Here is a 17,209-nt window from a genome sequence, read left to right as displayed (position 1 = left end):
TCAGTGAAGTGCTTGGAACTGAGAGTTTCCTATGATCCAGCCCCCAGACCTGACCTTAAGCTGGGTCAGGCCAGCTTAAGCACCATTATGCCATGCCACATGTCTCAATGTTTGCGTCTTGTGTCTCTCATCCCCATGGCGTCCCAGTTCAGCTCTCTAATTCAGCTGAATTGGTTTGTTGGTACTTAGAAATCTTGCGGAAGTAAGTCTTTGTGTCTCTGTCCTATTTTGTGTTAGGTTTTTCTGAAACCTGGGACCGGTCCATCTGGAAACACCAGCGCTTGTGTTCCCAGCCTCCAAGGCTCTGCTGAGGCCCTGGCCAGTCAGCTTGCTTTTCACTTTCCCAATAAATCCGTCCTTTTTCATCTTTTTACTTGAGACTGTCTCTGAGTGTTGGACTGTTGGAGGGACAGGGAATCCCCTCCCTCGAATCCCATAACATTTCTGGTGCATTGGCTGGGAAGAGTCCTTAATCACTTTCCTTTTTGTGGGGCAGACACCTGGGTGAAGTAAAACCTCCAGAGGTATGTCTGAGCTTGGTCGACCAATCTCTGTCTGTCTGTTTCTCTGTACGAATGGGCCCGACTGGGTGGGCTCATCTGTAGAAGAGCACTGGAAAGAACACTGTCTGAGTGGGCCCAGTGCCCATCTGAATCTGAAGGTACACTGTAGGCCTGAGACAGAGAAAAGCTGGACCCAGTGGAGGTCTCTAAGGCTGGGGTGGTCAAGGGATGCCTTGACCCCCTTCTGAAGGGAGGGATGTGTTGGGTGTGATTTAACTTACTTTACAAGAAGACAAGAAGACATGGGACATGTGGCCTCTGCCAGTATGGAGTTCCAAACAGCCTCCCCAGGTTCCCTAGGATCCAGAGAACCGAGGGGAAGAGAGATAAGTTTCTTTAACCATTTTCTTTCAACTGAAGGTATTTAAAGGTCAATTGATCTGTAAAATGCTCTAGTCAAAATTGGGCTGAGGCTAAAGACAAGTACTGGGTGGGCTGAGTCTTAGCCCAGGGAACCCCCTTCCAGCTATCTTCAGCAGAAAAGTATTTGGTGTGCTAAAATGTCTTGCTAAATCTAAGAAACCCTGGTAAATGAGGCTGGAGAATGTTAAAGTAATTTGCTTAAGTTTTGTTTTGGTTGGTCATTGCAAGAGTAAAATTGGCCAAAATACCTTTTGCCATGGAAAAATGTACGGCCGATATTTATTTTGCATGCTTTAAGATCTTTTGCATGTGTATGTGTGTATGTGGGAGTATGAACATGTTCAAGATTAAAACTGAGTATAATGTAAAGATGGGTGAGTTTAAGTTTAAACTCCAAAGGTCATCAAGTTTGGGTGTTACCATATGGTTTAGAGGATTACTGTATTATTTAAAAGAGAAACTATAGGGACTGGGGATATAGCCTAGTGGCAAGAGTGCCTGCCTCGAATACACGAGGCCCTAGGTTCGATTCCCCAGCACCACATATACAGAAAACGGCCAGAAGCGGCGCTGTGGCTCAAGTGGCAGAGTGCTAGCCTTGAGCGGGAAGAAGCCAGGGACAGTGCTCAGGCCCTGAGTCCAAGGCCCAGGACTGGCCAAAAAAAAAAAAAAAAGAGAAACTATAGTTAAAAATATTTAATTTGTGGTTAAAAATTTGGTATCTTAATGCTAAAGGCTGTTTGCACTGTCAAGTTATCTAATTTAGCAAAAGGCATTGGGAACTTGAAATTTATTTTCCTCCACTGTTAAAATTTGGGGCTAAATGTCAGAAATTTGGATGTAAAGGTTTATCACTGTTAAAGAATTGCTTGGGTTTCTCAGAGATCAAGAGAAAAAGACAGGAAAACTTAAGACAGTCCTGTGTGCCTATCCTCAGGAGTGAGGGGTGATCTGGCAAAGGTGCAGCTTAGCCAGTCCACATGGTAGGACACCCCCTGGATACAGGTACAAATCTGATTGGCTCAGGGCTAGAGACATTCTGGGGTGGTTAGAGTTAAACATTCCCAGGCAATTAGAGTTAAGCAGGGAATTTCCTGACCGCTGGGCCCTACTAAGCTTGTTCTGCTAGCCAGGATAATTGGTGGCCTGGGTTACTCATAGTTTAAAGAGTCAACAAAATGGCTACTGCCTCAAAAATGGGGTTCACTTCAACTCTACATTCTCCCTTTGATTTATGGATATGAAGCACAATCCTGTGGTTCAGACCCAAAACTAAACTCCAACAACTCTTTGTCCAGGAGAGGTGTGTACCTACTTCGCTGTACCATTAGCTGTACAGTGTTTAATCTGTCTTTCATGAATTGTACCAATTTATTTAGAATGTAATACATAGAATGGCGAACTTCTCAGCTGTGCTCTAAGGGCCGGGTGGCTACATCCATATTCCTGAGCAAGCCCAAAACTACCAATGCCTTCTCACTTGCATGGGACTTTACAGGACTCCTGCTCATCACACTTGGGAAGTCGCTTATTCAGGTTTGGGTCTGAGTGATCTGGCACATCCCAGTTGCTTGCAACCAGGTCACATAAGTCTACTACTAAGTCTGGCCACCAGGTTCCTAAGGGGGCGTCCTTAGTTGCTAAAATAAGGGGGTCACCCCACTTTGGAGTGAGCTGCCAAGATAATTGGAAAGGCTGGTGAGGGTTAGCATCAACATTAGCCAGGGTAGGAAGAAAAGAAGGCAAAAAGAAAATAATTATAACAATAACCATATTCAGTCTAACTTTCTTTTCTTGAGGCGAAGGCGAAGCGGCTGAGTCAGGTGCTTGAAGACCTTCCATGTTCCACCACTGTAGTCTTCGTCCAGGGCAAAGGAGTCAGCTGGCCTGACGTGGGAGCAAAGGACCCAAGTGGCGATGCCGTCTACCTTGAGGGCAGTGGGTGTAGTCAGTAGCACCATGTAGGGTCCCTTCCACCGTGGTTCCAAGGATTTTGGGTTATGCCTCCGGATGAACACCCAGTCCCCTGGTCTGAATAAATGGGGGGTAGGGACAGAAGCAGAATCATATAATGCCTTAAATTGGGGCCACATACTCTTATGCACGAGCTGCAAATAGTCAAGTTTACACAAAAATTCAGTATCATCCAAATCAGCAAGCAATTCAGTCTGAAGGCTAGGGATAATGGGCGGGGGGGGTGCCCGTACATTATTTCAAAAGGAGTAAAGCCAAGCTGATAGGGAGAATTTCTTACTCTAAGCAGAGCAAAAGGAAGGAGTGACACCCAGTCTGTGCCAGTCTCTAAGGCCAATTTAGTTAAGGTCTCTTTTAGAGTCCGATTCATTCTCTCTACCTGTCCTGAACTCTGGGGTCTATAAGCACAATGCAATTTCCAATCCGTCCCCAGTGCAGTGGCTATTCCCTGACTTACTTTTGAGATGAAGGCTGGTCCGTTGTCCAACCCAATGTTGGATGGGAAGCCATACCTGGGTAGGATTTCTTCCAGGATCTTCTTACCCACTACATTCGTGGTCTCATGCTTTGTTGGATAAGCTTCAACCCATCCTGAAAAGGTGTCTACAAAAACTAGCAAATATTTGTATCCAAATTTTCCAGGTTTAATTTCTGTGAAATCTACTTCCCAATACACACCTGGCCTATCCCTGCGGGGGCTAGCTCCTTTTGTAACTGGTTGATTGGGGCTGTTGGTGAGCTGACAGGCCTTACAATTTTTAACAATATCTTCAACAAGTTGATTTCCTTGTCTAATTTTCACTTTGGAGTGTCAGAGCAAGTCCTGCATTCTTTGGGTTCCCATGTGAGAAGCTTGGTGGATTCTCTTAAGGATCCCCTTACCCAGCCCTAGTGGCAAGATAAGTTTCCCTTCACAAATTTTCCACCAGTCATTGTTTCCTTCTCTGTCCGGGGTTTTGTGGGCCATGGGAATTTTCTTTATCCACTCCAAGTCTTCTTGGGAATACTGGGGCACAGGAGGCAAAGCTTGTGGCTCTGGGTCTACTAGAGTCAATACTTCTCTGGGCTGAAGGGCTGCTTCCTTAGCTGCCTGGTCGGCCAGATTATTCCCTCTAGTCACTGAATCAACTCCCTTTTGATGACCCGAACAGTGCATAATGGCAATCTTTGTTGGTTCCCATAGGGCCCGGATGAGGCTTAAAATCTCCTGCTGTTTCTAATGGCCTTTCCTTCGGCTATCAGTAGCCCCCTCTCTTGGTAGATGGCTCCATGGACGTGCATGGTGGCAAAAGCGTACCGGCTGTCCGTATAGATATTTAGTTGCTTTCCTTTTCCCATTTGTAAAGCTTTTGTTAGTGCCACTAGTTCTGCTCTTTGTGCTTCTGCCCACATTATCTCAATGTCCGTGGTGACCGTCGCACCCGTGTACCTTTTTCCATCCCGAATGAAGCTGCTGCCATCGGTGAACCAGGTGTGCTCGGCATGTGATAGCGGCGAATCCAGCAAGTCTGGCCTGAGGCTATGTGCTTGAGCCAGGATCTGCTCACAATCATGCAGGGGCGCTTCCAGATCCGGATCCAGCAGCAGAGTAGCTGGGTTTAATGCTGTAGGTACGCAAAAGCTGATATGTGTGGGGCTAAATAACAAGGTCTGGTAATGGACCATGCAGGTATTGCTCATCCACCAGTCAGGCGGTTGTTTTAGCACCCCCTCTAGAGCGTGTGGAGTGGCCACAGTCATGTTCTGTCCCAGAGTCAATTTATCAGCATCTTTTACTAAGAGACCTACTGCAGCTATTATTCTTAGACACGGGGGCCAGCCAGCAGCGACAGGGTCTAATTTTTTTTGACAAATAGGCAACTGGCAGCTTCCAAGGTCCAATTGGCTGAGTGAGCACTCTTTTTGCTATTGCTTTACTTTCAGCCACGAATAATGTGAATGGCTTGTTCACGTCAGGTAAACCCAAGGCAGGAGCCTCCAAAAGGATTTTCTTGATTGCCTCAAAGGGTTTTTGCATCTGCTCAGTCCTATGAAACTCTGGGAGAGTTTTGGTGGCTTCATATAGAGGCTTGGCCATCTCAGCGAACCCAGGTATCCACAGCCAGCAAAAGCTCGCTGTTCCCAGGAACTGTCTGACTTGTCTGGCTGACTTAGGCACAGGGATTTTTTTTTTTTTGGCCAGTCCTGGGGCTTGGACTCAGGGCCTGAGCACTGTCCCTGGCTTCCTTTTTGCTCAAGGCTAGCACTCTGCCACTTGAGCCACAGCGCCACTTCTGGCCGTTTTCTAGATATGTGGTGCTGGAGAATCGAACCCAGGGTTTCATGTATAGGAGGTGAGCTCTCTTGCCACTAGGCCATATTCCCAGCCCCAGGCACAGGGATTTTTAGCATGGTTTCTTTACGTGCATCCGACAGCCAACACTTGCCCTCTTTTAGTATGAAGCCTAGATAGGTGACTTCAGGTTTACAGATTTGTGCCGTTTTAGTGGAGGCCCTATAGCCCAAGTTGCCAAGAGTCTTTAAGAGCCTAGCTGTTCTCTTTAGACAGCTATTTTGGTCTGGAGCGGCTATTAACAAATCATCTACATATTGCAATAGACTTATTCCGGGATTTTTGGAGTGGTACTCACTCAGGTCTTCATGTAATGCCTCGTCGAAGATGGTAGGCGAGTTCTTGAATCCTTGAGGCAGCCTGGTCCAGGTCAATTGACCGCTTATCCCGATCTCAGGATCATGCCAAGTGAATGCAAAGTAGCTTTGGCTCTGTGGGGTTAAGGGCAGGCTAAAGAAGGCATCCTTTAGATCCAACACAGTATACCACACATGGCTTGGTGACAGGGACCTCAGCAGGGTATACGGGTTTGGGACTGTAGGGTGAATGTCCATTATGATCTTGTTAACTTCTCTCAAGTCTTGCACTGGTCTGTAATCATTAGAATTAGGCTTTTTGACAGGCAACAATGGAGTATTCCAGCCTGACTGGATGGGCTTCAGGACTCCTGAATCTAACAATTTTCTGATGTGGGGAGTGATCCCCTTCTTTGCTTCTAGTGACACAGGGTACTGGTGGACTTTTACTGGGTCGGCCCCAGCTTTGAGTTCCACAAAGATGTTTTGCCAGTCCCATTCCCCCAGTTTCTGCCCATGCTTGGGGAAATGCCCATAGTCACTCATTTTCCAGAGACTCAGGCTTGGGATGCTGTTATAGCCTATACTCCTCTTCTAGCTTACTAGTTATCAGTATACTAACAGGCTTTCCTCTTGAGCCCATCACAGAAGCCCTATTGCCTGTAAACTGCATCGGAGCTTTCATTTTTGTTAAGAAGTCACATCCAAGCAATGGATAGGAGCAGTCAGGGATGACTAAAAATGAGTGGGTTACCCAGCCCTCTCCCAAGTTCACTCTTCTTTGGGTAGTCCTTTTATAGGGTTTAGTGCCTGTCGCACCTTGGACCCATGTTGTTTTAGTGGACATCGGCCCTCTCGGAGCTAGCAATACTGAATTTTCTGCTCCCGTATCTACCATGAACATGACTGGATTCCCCTCCACTTTCAATGTTATTCTGGGCTCAGGGAGGGGGTCTGAGCCCCGACTCCCTCAGTCACTGTCCTCAGCCAACTCTAAGGCTGGCAACACTCTTGATCCTACTTTCTGTTCTTTTTCCTTTTACTTGGCTAGCTCTGGGCAGTTTTTGATCCAATGCCCCTCCTCCTTGCAATAGGCACACTGATTCTTCCCCACTCTTGTTTGAGGTTTGGGCCTCTGCTCCTTACTTGGAGAGGAGGACTGTCTAAAGTTTCCTGCCTGCATGGAGGTCAGGATTTCCCTGAGGTCCTTCTTGTGTTGTGCCTGTTGTTGCTCCAAAATTCTAGCCAAACTCTTTTCCTTAGCTCTGTCTCTCTTTTCTCGCTCGATTTCACGTTCTCTGTCCTTCCTTTCCTATCTTTGTTCTTCTCTCTCTTATTATAAACCTTTTCCACCACTGCTACTAGATCCCTAACAGATTTTTCGCCAAGCCTGTCTAGAGCCTGCAACTTTCGCTTTATGTCCAGTGCATCTTGATTTATGTAGGCAAACATAATCATCTGAGTAGGTTCCTGGGTCTCAAGATCATACGGAGTGTATTGACTAAAGGTTTCCATGAGCTGCTCAAGGTATGCTGCCGGACTTTCACTTTCTCCCTGTCTAACATCATAAACTTTGGCCATATTGGTAGGTCAGTGAGCCACCACCTTGAGACCTGCCAACAGAGCCTGGTGATAGATGAGGCATAACTCCCTACCTTCAGCCATATTGTAGTTCCATGCTGGTCTGGTCTTGGGAAAATAGGTAGCAATCAAGGCAGGATGCGTGATGGGCGCTCCGGTGGGGCTGGGAACAAGTCTCTGGGCTGCTTCCCGGATATGATCTCTCTCCTCAGTGGTGAAAAGGACCTGTAAAAGCTGGCTACAATCATCCCAAGTGGGCTGGTGAGTGAAAAGTATAGTTTCAAGCAAGCGAATTAAATCCTGGGGTTTCTCAGAAAAGGGGGCAATTTGGGTATGCCAGTTGTAAAGATCACTAGTAGCAAATGGCCAGTATTGGAATTGTTGTCGACCATCTGCATCCTCAGGACCTATAGGGCGAAGGGGAAGGGCAACAGAATTATAAAGAGGTGTAATTCCTTGGCACTGCCAAGTTGACTGGGCGGGACCCTCCGGAGCAGAGGGCACAGCTGGAACATTTTTCTCAGAGTCCTCCTCTTGTGCATTGAGTAGAGTTAACTGGGGTGGGGAGTATGGAGGGGGAAACATTTCCTCCTCCGTGCTTCCTCCCTGGAGGACAGGTGGGTACAATTTCTTCTCTTCCTTCTTGGTTTCTCTCTTGTCTTCTTTTTCTTCACCCTGTGTTTTTTGAACAAATATTGGGGTAGGGGAAGGAGTGGAGGAGGGAGTTGGTAAAAAAGGCCTAACCCAAGCTGGAGCATCCCTGTCAACGAGTTCCCTCCATGTGACTATATAAGGAACCTGGTCTGGATGGCCCGAATGAGGGGTTGTAAATTCCTGATCTTACCTATGTCAAAGCTCCCCTCAGGTGGCCAATTAGCTCCCTCAAGGGTGGGCCATTCTGACTTGCACAAGGTGATCCACTTTTCTGAGCTATCTCCTTAACCTTCTTCCAGTGAGCTAGGGTCAAGTCTAGGGGGCTGGATGGGACATTGCCCATGGCTATCAGTCTCATCAGTCATTCGGTCCACAAAATAACAAGAGACAAAATAATTCCAATAAAACAGAAAATACAATACATGCAGGCCTGACATGTAAATGACTTACAAAATGGAGATCTTCCAAGTTGATCCGCTGGCTTCTGTGAAGAAACAGGAGGAGCAGACCCAAGATCAAGGTGGGTGGGATGAGCCTCGGTTAGGAGGCCCTCCCGGTCAGTTCCGGCCAAAAACCGAACTGACTTGTGCCCTACAAGTATCAAGGCGGGGTTCCAGGGGTCCCCCTTCAAGGGTGGAGGATCTGGGACGTCTCCCAGTTCCTCCAGGATTGTCATGCAAGCGCATCTGCTTCGACAATCCCTTCAAGAAATACGAGTTGGAGCAGTCGTCCTCAAGAGGAAAAATGAAAGCAAAACAGATAAACAGACAAATGACAGGACAAGACAAATCAACAGCGCTGTGTTCTTACCTTCGGGGTCTGGGGTCTCAGGAGTTTCTGGGGGTATCCCGGATAAGCCCCCAACTGTTATGTCCAGGTTGTGAGACAACCACCAAGAAGACCACTGAGAGCCAGACGTTCCGAAATGCAAAAGCAAGGCTTTATTCAGGTGGGCTGCAGCTTGGGCCTCGTCCTACACTCCGACACAGTGGAGGTTAGGAGGAAGGCCCCTAGCTGAAATTTTACAGGGCTTATAAAGGCAAAAACCCCACAAAGTTACAGCAATCAGGTGTTCAAGCAAGATTAGGATATGGGTACAAATCTGATTGGCTCAGGGCTAGAGACATTCCGGGGAGGTTAGAGTTAAACATTCCCAGGCAGTTAGAGTTAAGCAGGGAGTTTCCTGACCAGTTGGGCCCTACTAAGCTTGTTCTGCTAGCCGGGATAATTGGTGGCCTGTGTTACTCATAGTTTAAACAGTCAACAAAATGGCTACTGCCTCAAAAATGGGGTTTACTTCAACTCTACATAACTATCTTAAGTTACATATAATCAAGCAAATATTTTAAAGTATATGTATTAAACTAATAGGACCGAATGAACTAGCCCTGAAAATGGATGGCACTGGAGCGGCGGGCCCATACCGGGCTGTCGCTTGCAGCAGGCTATGGGATAGGAGTGGTGTGGCCTGGCGCAGGGGGGGTTCCTGACCCTGCCTCCCGCCTCAAGGAAGCCCATTAGACACTATGCCACCTTGACAAGTAGGAGGGACACTGCCATGAGCCTTGAAGCGTAGGGCACTGGCCCAGGTGGAGCTGCCACAGGAGCAGATCTTGGTGGTAGTAGCAAATATTCAAAGGAGAACTTTGAAAGGTAAAGTGTAAGTGTTAAAGCAGAGGTCAGCAAAAGGCTTTAGAGATCAAGAATGCATTTCTAGATAAGAAATTCGGAAGTGAAATTGTCCTAAATGATTGTTCCAAAGTGGAATTAGGAAAAAATTGTCGTTTGAGTTAAAAGGTTTTCATGCAGTAACTCAGACTGAATTAAAAAAAAAAAAAAGGCTCTTTTAAAATGAGCAGCCTGAAGCAATGGGGCTGCACCTGGTACCTCTAGGTTTCAGAGCTTTTCAAATGCAAATGAAAGCCAAAGTGTAAGTGTTAAAGCAGAGGATTAGTAAGAGACTTTAGAAATCAAAACGGATTTTTAGATATGAAATTTGGAAATAAAATTTGAACTAAATGTTTGTTTTAAATTGGATAAAGGAAAATTATGGCTATCAAAATGATTGTTTAATTGCTACTCTAGTTTGCCTTGCAGGTTTTCTGTAAAAATTGCAAATAGATACATAGAGAAGGACAGACAATTCCTACAAGTTTGTCAGGTGTAATGTTGTCCCTTAATAAGTTACAGGTAAGAGCATGCTTAAAAACTACTTCTGTGTGGACTATGTTGTTGCTTTAATTGGAGTAAAGTGGCCTTATATACAGGCTCATGATCTGCGGTTCCCAGCCAGCCCTGGCAGAGAAAGGTCCCGTGACAGTTTTTGTCTCTAATGGGCCAGCCGGGTGCTGGGAATGGAGCTCAAAGTGGCAGAGTGCTAGCATTGAGCTGGAGAGCTGAGGGACAGCATTCAGGCCCTGAGTCCAAGTCCATCGACAGACCAAGAGAAATGCCAAAGGTGCATTTTCCTCAGAATGGAAAAGTCACTCCCGGGACAAAAGTGATAGAGCATCCAGAGGCGTAAGCCAATGCTTGCATGGCAGAGATGGTGTCAGATCTTTGAGTCACTCGTGTTTGGCCTTTCAAAAGTTAATTAGAGCCGGGAGGTCCTAGAAGAATAGTTTGTAAGCATGCCTTTCTAATGGCCATGTCTGTCTACCTTGTAACTGGACAGTACCTTGCCAGACATCTGTGATAGTTGGTAGTGTTGTAGGGAGTATAGCTGATTCCATCTTGGTAAACATGGTAGGAAACATGGTAGGAAATGTTGGGGGGAGTAGATTAGGTCATCCTGACCCCAAAATTATGCATCTTTAAATGGCCTGCTTAACTTGTTTGTTGCTTGCTGTACACCCCACCCTGCCCACGTCAACCTCCTACATCTGTGCCACACTTGCTCTACTCCATGCGTCAAGCCCCGACATCTGTGCTACGCTTTTACCTTTACAATCGCCAATTTGAGGACTGTTCCGGGTCACAGTGGCAGCTCCCAAGTCAGCACTGTGTCCTTGGCTGGTCAGCCCGCTTTTCACTGGTGTAGTTTCAGCTCCCACATCTGTGCTGCATCCCTGACCGGTCAGTTTGCTTTTTCCTTCCCCAATAAACCCATCTTTTTTCTTGAGACTGTCTCTGAGTGGTGGACTCTTGGAGGGACAGGGAACACCCCTTCCTCAAATCCCCCCTCAAGAGGTAGTAAAGCTAAGTTTGTCAAGTGGGGGGATAGTTTAAAATCCCATCTCTCCTGCATCTGCTCAAAGCCCTAACTTGACATGAATTTTGAGCTGGCACATCTGTTCAGGAAAGGAAGCTTGTGGACCTAAGATTGTGTCTTTATTGAGATGTAAGGCCTACAGAGGTAATTTAGGCATTGTTAGGTCATCACATACCAGTTTCCCCAGCCAGTCAGGAAAATGCTTTTGCAAATAGCCCAAGAAGAAGTCTATATAGTTGTTAAAAGTTAAATGTTAAGTGTAATTTCTAGCTTGGAATAAAGTTCCTAATGGACATCTAATCCTGCAGCCCCTTGGTAAAGTAGACTAAGGTTATAGGTTCCTGGCTAGGTAAGGTCAATGCCCCTAAGCCGGCTTGAAGAAGTTACAGAAAAAGGATGATCTTTGCCCATCAGCTCCCCTTTAAGATCAAGGGACCAGAGTCATTTTTAGAAGATGAGGCAGGATAAAATAGGGGTAGAGAAAACAGTGCTAACAAGTGTACAAGAGTGGAGACTGCACTTATGAGAAATGGTAATAAGCCAAGCCTTCTATGTTGGCCTAGAAAATCCTAGCCTTACTGGAAATAACTGATTACTAAAAGTTATTGCCCTGGCAAAATTACCCAAGGGTCATTGATTGCCTAAAGCACTCTTGAAATTCAGTGGGGTGCCAGCCTGCAAAAGCCAGTGTTCTTAAAAAGGCAAAGTCAGGCCTTAGGTTAAGCTTCTTTAACCAGTCAATACAGAAAATTGCAGGCAACCCAGCAGAAGGTATGACATTTTATTGGAGCCAGTGGGAGACACTACTGCCTGCTGTCGCTATGTCCCCTGCCCATCCATTTGGGGTAAGATCAAGGACGGCCTGAGAGTCATCTGGAAGAATCTACATCTTTACCCTGAGTACCCCTACGATTGTAAAACCATCACATGCAGCCGATTTCTGCTGGAAGGCCACTTTGGATCTGCTGAGACTAAGATTTTGGGGGGATATCCTTTCTGTGGTAACCTTCCCACTCTGAGTTGGCTGGAGTTGACTCAATCTATTAAGAAAATTGGAAAGCATGCGTGGCAGGCTAGAGAGTCACTCCCAGGCAATGCCTGGGGTGGGGTGTGTGTCCAAGTGTATTAAGGTATGGCCTCAGAGAAGGGAGGAGGTAACTGCCTCCAGGTGTGCCAGATAACTAGGTAACTGAATGGAGATTTAAACAGGTGAGAACAGCTGCAGCCCTCCTGGGGGTGGACCTCACAGATAACCTCTTTCTTTCTGGATGCAAGCTTAGGAACAGCAATCCCATAGGACTGGCCCTTGTCTCATCTTTGCTCTCCCCAGCTGCCTGTGGGTGGAGTCACTTTAATCAAGTTGGCTGTAATATAAATTTGTTTGTCTGTATCTCTGGGGTTAAGGGACTCGTGAAGTCATCTAAATGTAAACCAGAAAGATCTCCTCATGTAACTAAGGGTCTTGAGGGCCAAATACTATCCCCTTCATCAGGAGGACCATGAATCAAAGGTTTGATTCAGGGATAAGAAAAAAAGGCAGGAATGTAATATGGAGGTCAGATCTGGCCAGTTCCATCATTGGCCACATGGCAAGTTGTACAGGAAGAGAAATCCCATCCCCAGGAAATGGGTGCTCCTGAATCCCAAGAGACAGGGGTGGGCACATGCCTATAGGTTACTGAACCTCTGTCAGTCAAGTGCATGGGACTGGGAGTTTCCTGTGACCCAGCCCCCTGACCTGACCTTATGTCAGGCTAGGTTAAGCGCCATTATGCTATGCCACATGTCTCAATGTTTGCGTCTTGTGTCTCTCATCCCCATGACATCCCAGTTCAGCTCTCTAATTCAGTTGAATTGGTTTGTTGGTACTTAGAAATCTTGCAGAAGTAAGTCTCTGTGTCTCTGTCCTGTTCTGTGTTATGTTTTTCTGAAACCTGGGGCGGGTCTATCTGGAAACATCGGTGTGCCTGGACCCAGCTTCCAAGGTTGGGCTGCAGCCCTGGCCGGTCAACTTGCTTTTACTTCCCCAATAAAGCCATCTTTTTTCATCTTTTTACTTGAGACTGTCTCTGAGTGTTGGACTCTTGGAGGGATGGGAATCCCCTCCCTTGAACTCCATAACACATACAATAGAAATGTTATTACAGTAGAAAGAGGAATGAAGTCCCATCATTTTCAGAAAAAATACATCAAACTGGACATCATCATATTAAGCAGATCATATGTCACATATTTTCTTTCATACACAGAATTTAGACCTAAATAGATATATAGATATTGATACATATATGTGTCTAAATATATATAATTTATAGATGCATAATCCACATATATTTTTAAATATTTATAAATGCCACAAAAATAAAAGCATGTGCCATGAATTTAAAAGGGGGCCTCTATGTTGAAGGGGGACCAGTGACAGGAATGGAGAAAAGTGAAGCTGATGGGATGATGGTGGGAGCAATGTATGTGATTGACATACACTGAATGAAATCTATTACAATTATAAGAAGAGAGGGAAATAAGTGTAAGAGAGGGGATGACTAGGTTAAAGTGCATTATGTACCTGTATAGAAACAGAGTAAAACCTTTTTTAAAGCAATATATGGTGATAAAATCAAAATGAAATATCCTTACATCCAAATTCAATTTGGTTTGCAGATAGAAGCAAACACAGATTTCATTTTGTCTGTCCCTTTTTCTTCTACGCTGGCTCAGAAAATTAAATTAGGACTTGTGCACATAATCTTAAGCAACTGAAAATGAAGATTGAAACAGAGAGAGGGTACTAATCTACAAAGTGATTGTTTAGATGATCCAATATATGCTTTGGTATAAAAAGTAAATACAGGTATTATATATACCAAATGAAAACTGGATTCCAAAGTATGTAATTCTGAGCTCTCTTCAGCTTGCTTGATTTCCTTAGTGCCTAAGGCAAGATTGTGTGCGGATGGCTTATGTGAGACTTAGACCCTGGGCATGTAGAGTGAGGGAAGGGAAAATAAGTCAGGAAAAGCAGAGGGGAAACTTAAATTGCCTGCTGTTTTACAGTGAGGAGAGCCCACAGGCCATCCTGAGACACTCCTGCCTTCTACCAGAAAGTCTCCCATGAGTCTGGATGAAGAGACCAGGCCTGGAGGAACCATAGTAGGGATGAAGAGAAAGCATTTGGTTGCTCATCTCATGGAGGATGGGCTTCCTTGGACTTCCTTTCTCTTGCAGGGGAAGGAGTCTCTGTTCTCTGTTGTGTGTGAGGAGAGAGCAATCCCAAAAAGTAACCAGTTGGCTTCAGGCAGTGGAATTACTTGGACCAGCAAGGAGCAGCAGGGTAATGTTTGAGATGGAGCCAGCGACTGAGGCTTTGCTAAAGAGATGGGGCCAGAAAAATCTACAGATATTCAACAACAGCAGTCTGATAGGTACAGTAAGAAAAGTCACTCAGAATCACTCAGGTTTACTTGCCTCATATCTAGTGCCCTTACTGTAGTATATAACATAAGGTTCACAATTTGTGTGTGTATATGTGTGTGTGTGATGTGTATGAGTATAAGCTGTCTTTTTTTTCCTGAGAGCATGTACAAATCTAATTATTCACAGAATTTCCTTCAAATAACAATTTTCTCAAATATCTGAGGCACAAGAGTTATTCTAACAAATTGCAATGCTTGCTGCTACAATTTGTCCATTATCGGTATTTATTTTTTTCATTCTTTATCACCATTGCTTAGCATTTTGGCTGCTTTTTGTTGTTTGCATTTCACTGAGTGGGACCTTGAGTTGCTCTACCTTTGTTGGATTGAAGCTGCACAACTTCCTGACAACAGGGGTCCCTGTGTGACACAGTCACCTCTACCTATTTGCTTGACCTTCTGGCTGGCTGGGCCCTGGCTGCTTGCTCAGTGAGGCATCCTGGCTGCTACCACAGTTTCTACATCTGGATCTCTTCAGCTTCCTGACCAGAGGGCCTAGGTGGCTATTCTACTTCCCTGGTGCCAGAGTCTGGCCTGTCAAATGTACAAATTACACCCTGTCCCTTTCAGGCTATCTGGGTGTGCCAAACTACACAACTTAAAGGTGTAGGAAAATAATACTACAAGGGAGGACCTTTCACTGAAGACAAAGTATTTACAGCCTCCCAGAACTGTCTTTGTGTTCCTTCTGAGTCAAAGCCTCCTCCCCTAGAAAATAATCACTGTTCTGATCTCTACTGCCTCATAGGTTATATTGTTATGTTTTTGAACTTTACTTAAACATGAATTTACATAAACTTTTATGTCTGGCTACTGTGACCGCATATTTTCTATATGAAATTCAACTATGTCTTTGCATGTGACAGTAAAATGTTCTGTTTCCATTATATTCCATTGTGAAAATATACTACAGCTCATGTCCATCTGCTGTTGATGAACATCTAGATTACTTCCAGTTTGGGGCTATTATGAATATAATTCTCATAGATATAAGCATTGCTTCAGTTGGGTGTATCTTAAGAGTGGGTTTCTGGGTCATCAAGTTTATATACCTACATCTTATGGCAAAGCCTCACTTGACCAATCCTTCAGTCAGTTTCTTGAGGTATAGCTGACTACATTTTAATTGGGCTTCCTTCCATATCCTTATAGAATCTAGTTTGAGTAAGAATTGTGTTAAAACAATTTAGAGTATGTGACTTCCTTCACCCTGTCCTGTTTCCAGCAATAATCCTATCAAGTAAGTTCAGCCAGAACACTGGCGTGTGTGTGTGTGTGTGTGTGTGTATGCATGCACATTTGTGTATGCTTTGGCATTAGAGCTTGAACTCAGGGCCTCATACTTTTGCTAGGTTTTTTTTTTCCTGCCACTCATAGATGTAGCCATACCACACCTCCAGTTGTAGCTTTTATTGTTTAATTGGAGATAAAAATTTCCCAAATTTGTTTGTCCAGGCTGGCTTTGAAACTCCATCCTTAGATCTCAGCCTCTTGAGTTAGCTAAGATTACAGGTGTGAGCCACTGGTGTCAGCTATCCCTTACCTTTGATGCTACCTCTTAATAAGTTTCTAGGTCCTGAGCCTCTCATTATTCCTTTGTTGTTTAACTCTACTTGTTCTCAGTGGAGTGGAAGTTATGTATAATCTCCCTTCTCTTCCCTTCCCCACTACAGTACTCCATTAAAGTGGTTCCCCACACAATCTTTAACAACTATTTACTTGTTCTACTTTCCAAAGTGGTTATACTCATTGTTCTATGGTTTTTCTAGTCTATAGTACTTTCAGGCTCTCATCTCCTCTCTTGATAGTACAGGTGAGTTGCTCTGTAGGTTTTAAATTGGAATTTCCTGATGATTAATGCTCTTAAGCACCACATCTTATTTTTTGCAAAGTGCCCATTCAAAGTTTTATGTCCAATTTTTAATTATGTTGTATTTTTATTAATTTAAAATTCTTTACATTTTAAGAGTACACATGTGTACTGAGTATTTTTTTGTATCATATATAAGACATTTCTCCAGATGATGAAGATACTATAGTCTCAAAGTTTTATTATTCTATCTTTAAGATTTGAACTATGTGGTGAATGGTCCATCTTTATTTTTCTGTATGGTGTAAGGTAATCAAGGTGTTTGTTTTGTTTCACTTTTTTTCTCCTTTATGGATTGCTATTTGTCCCCAATTGAAAAGACTGCAATTTTCCTCACGGAATTGTAGTTGTGCTTTTGTAGTGAATGAAATGATCACACATGTGCAGATCTGTTTCTGCATTTTCTGTTATTTCTTTCCATTTGCCATGTGACTATCAAACTCAATAGCATGCTTCTTACTGCAACTCTGTGAAAGTCTATCAGACGTGTAAGCAATCCAGATAATTGTTTTCAATTATTTGACTACTTTAGGTGTATTGGATATTACATTTAGAACCAACTTGTCAATTCCATCAAAACAATCTGCTGGGTTTGATAGGATAGCACTGGATTTATAGATCAGTTCAAATCTTTGAAAACTTGAGTCTTTGAACTGAGGCATAGCTATTTAAGTTTTGTCTAAGACCTTTTAAAAAACTCATGAATAGTCATGCATTTTTTTTAAAATCAGGTATCTGTTGTTGTTTTTTTCTGGATGGAGCTGGAGATTAAACTCAGGGTCTTTCACTTAATAGAAAAGTGCTGTACCTTTTCAGCCATGCCTCTAGACCCAAATGTTTTTATATCTTCATTAAGATAATTATGTCATTTTCTTTTTATTCTGGTAATATG

The sequence above is a fragment of the Perognathus longimembris genome, chromosome 7 (assembly GCF_023159225.1).
Source record: "Perognathus longimembris pacificus isolate PPM17 chromosome 7, ASM2315922v1, whole genome shotgun sequence".
Lineage (NCBI taxonomy): Eukaryota > Metazoa > Chordata > Mammalia > Rodentia > Heteromyidae > Perognathus > Perognathus longimembris.
This window is presented reverse-complemented; position numbering follows the sequence as displayed.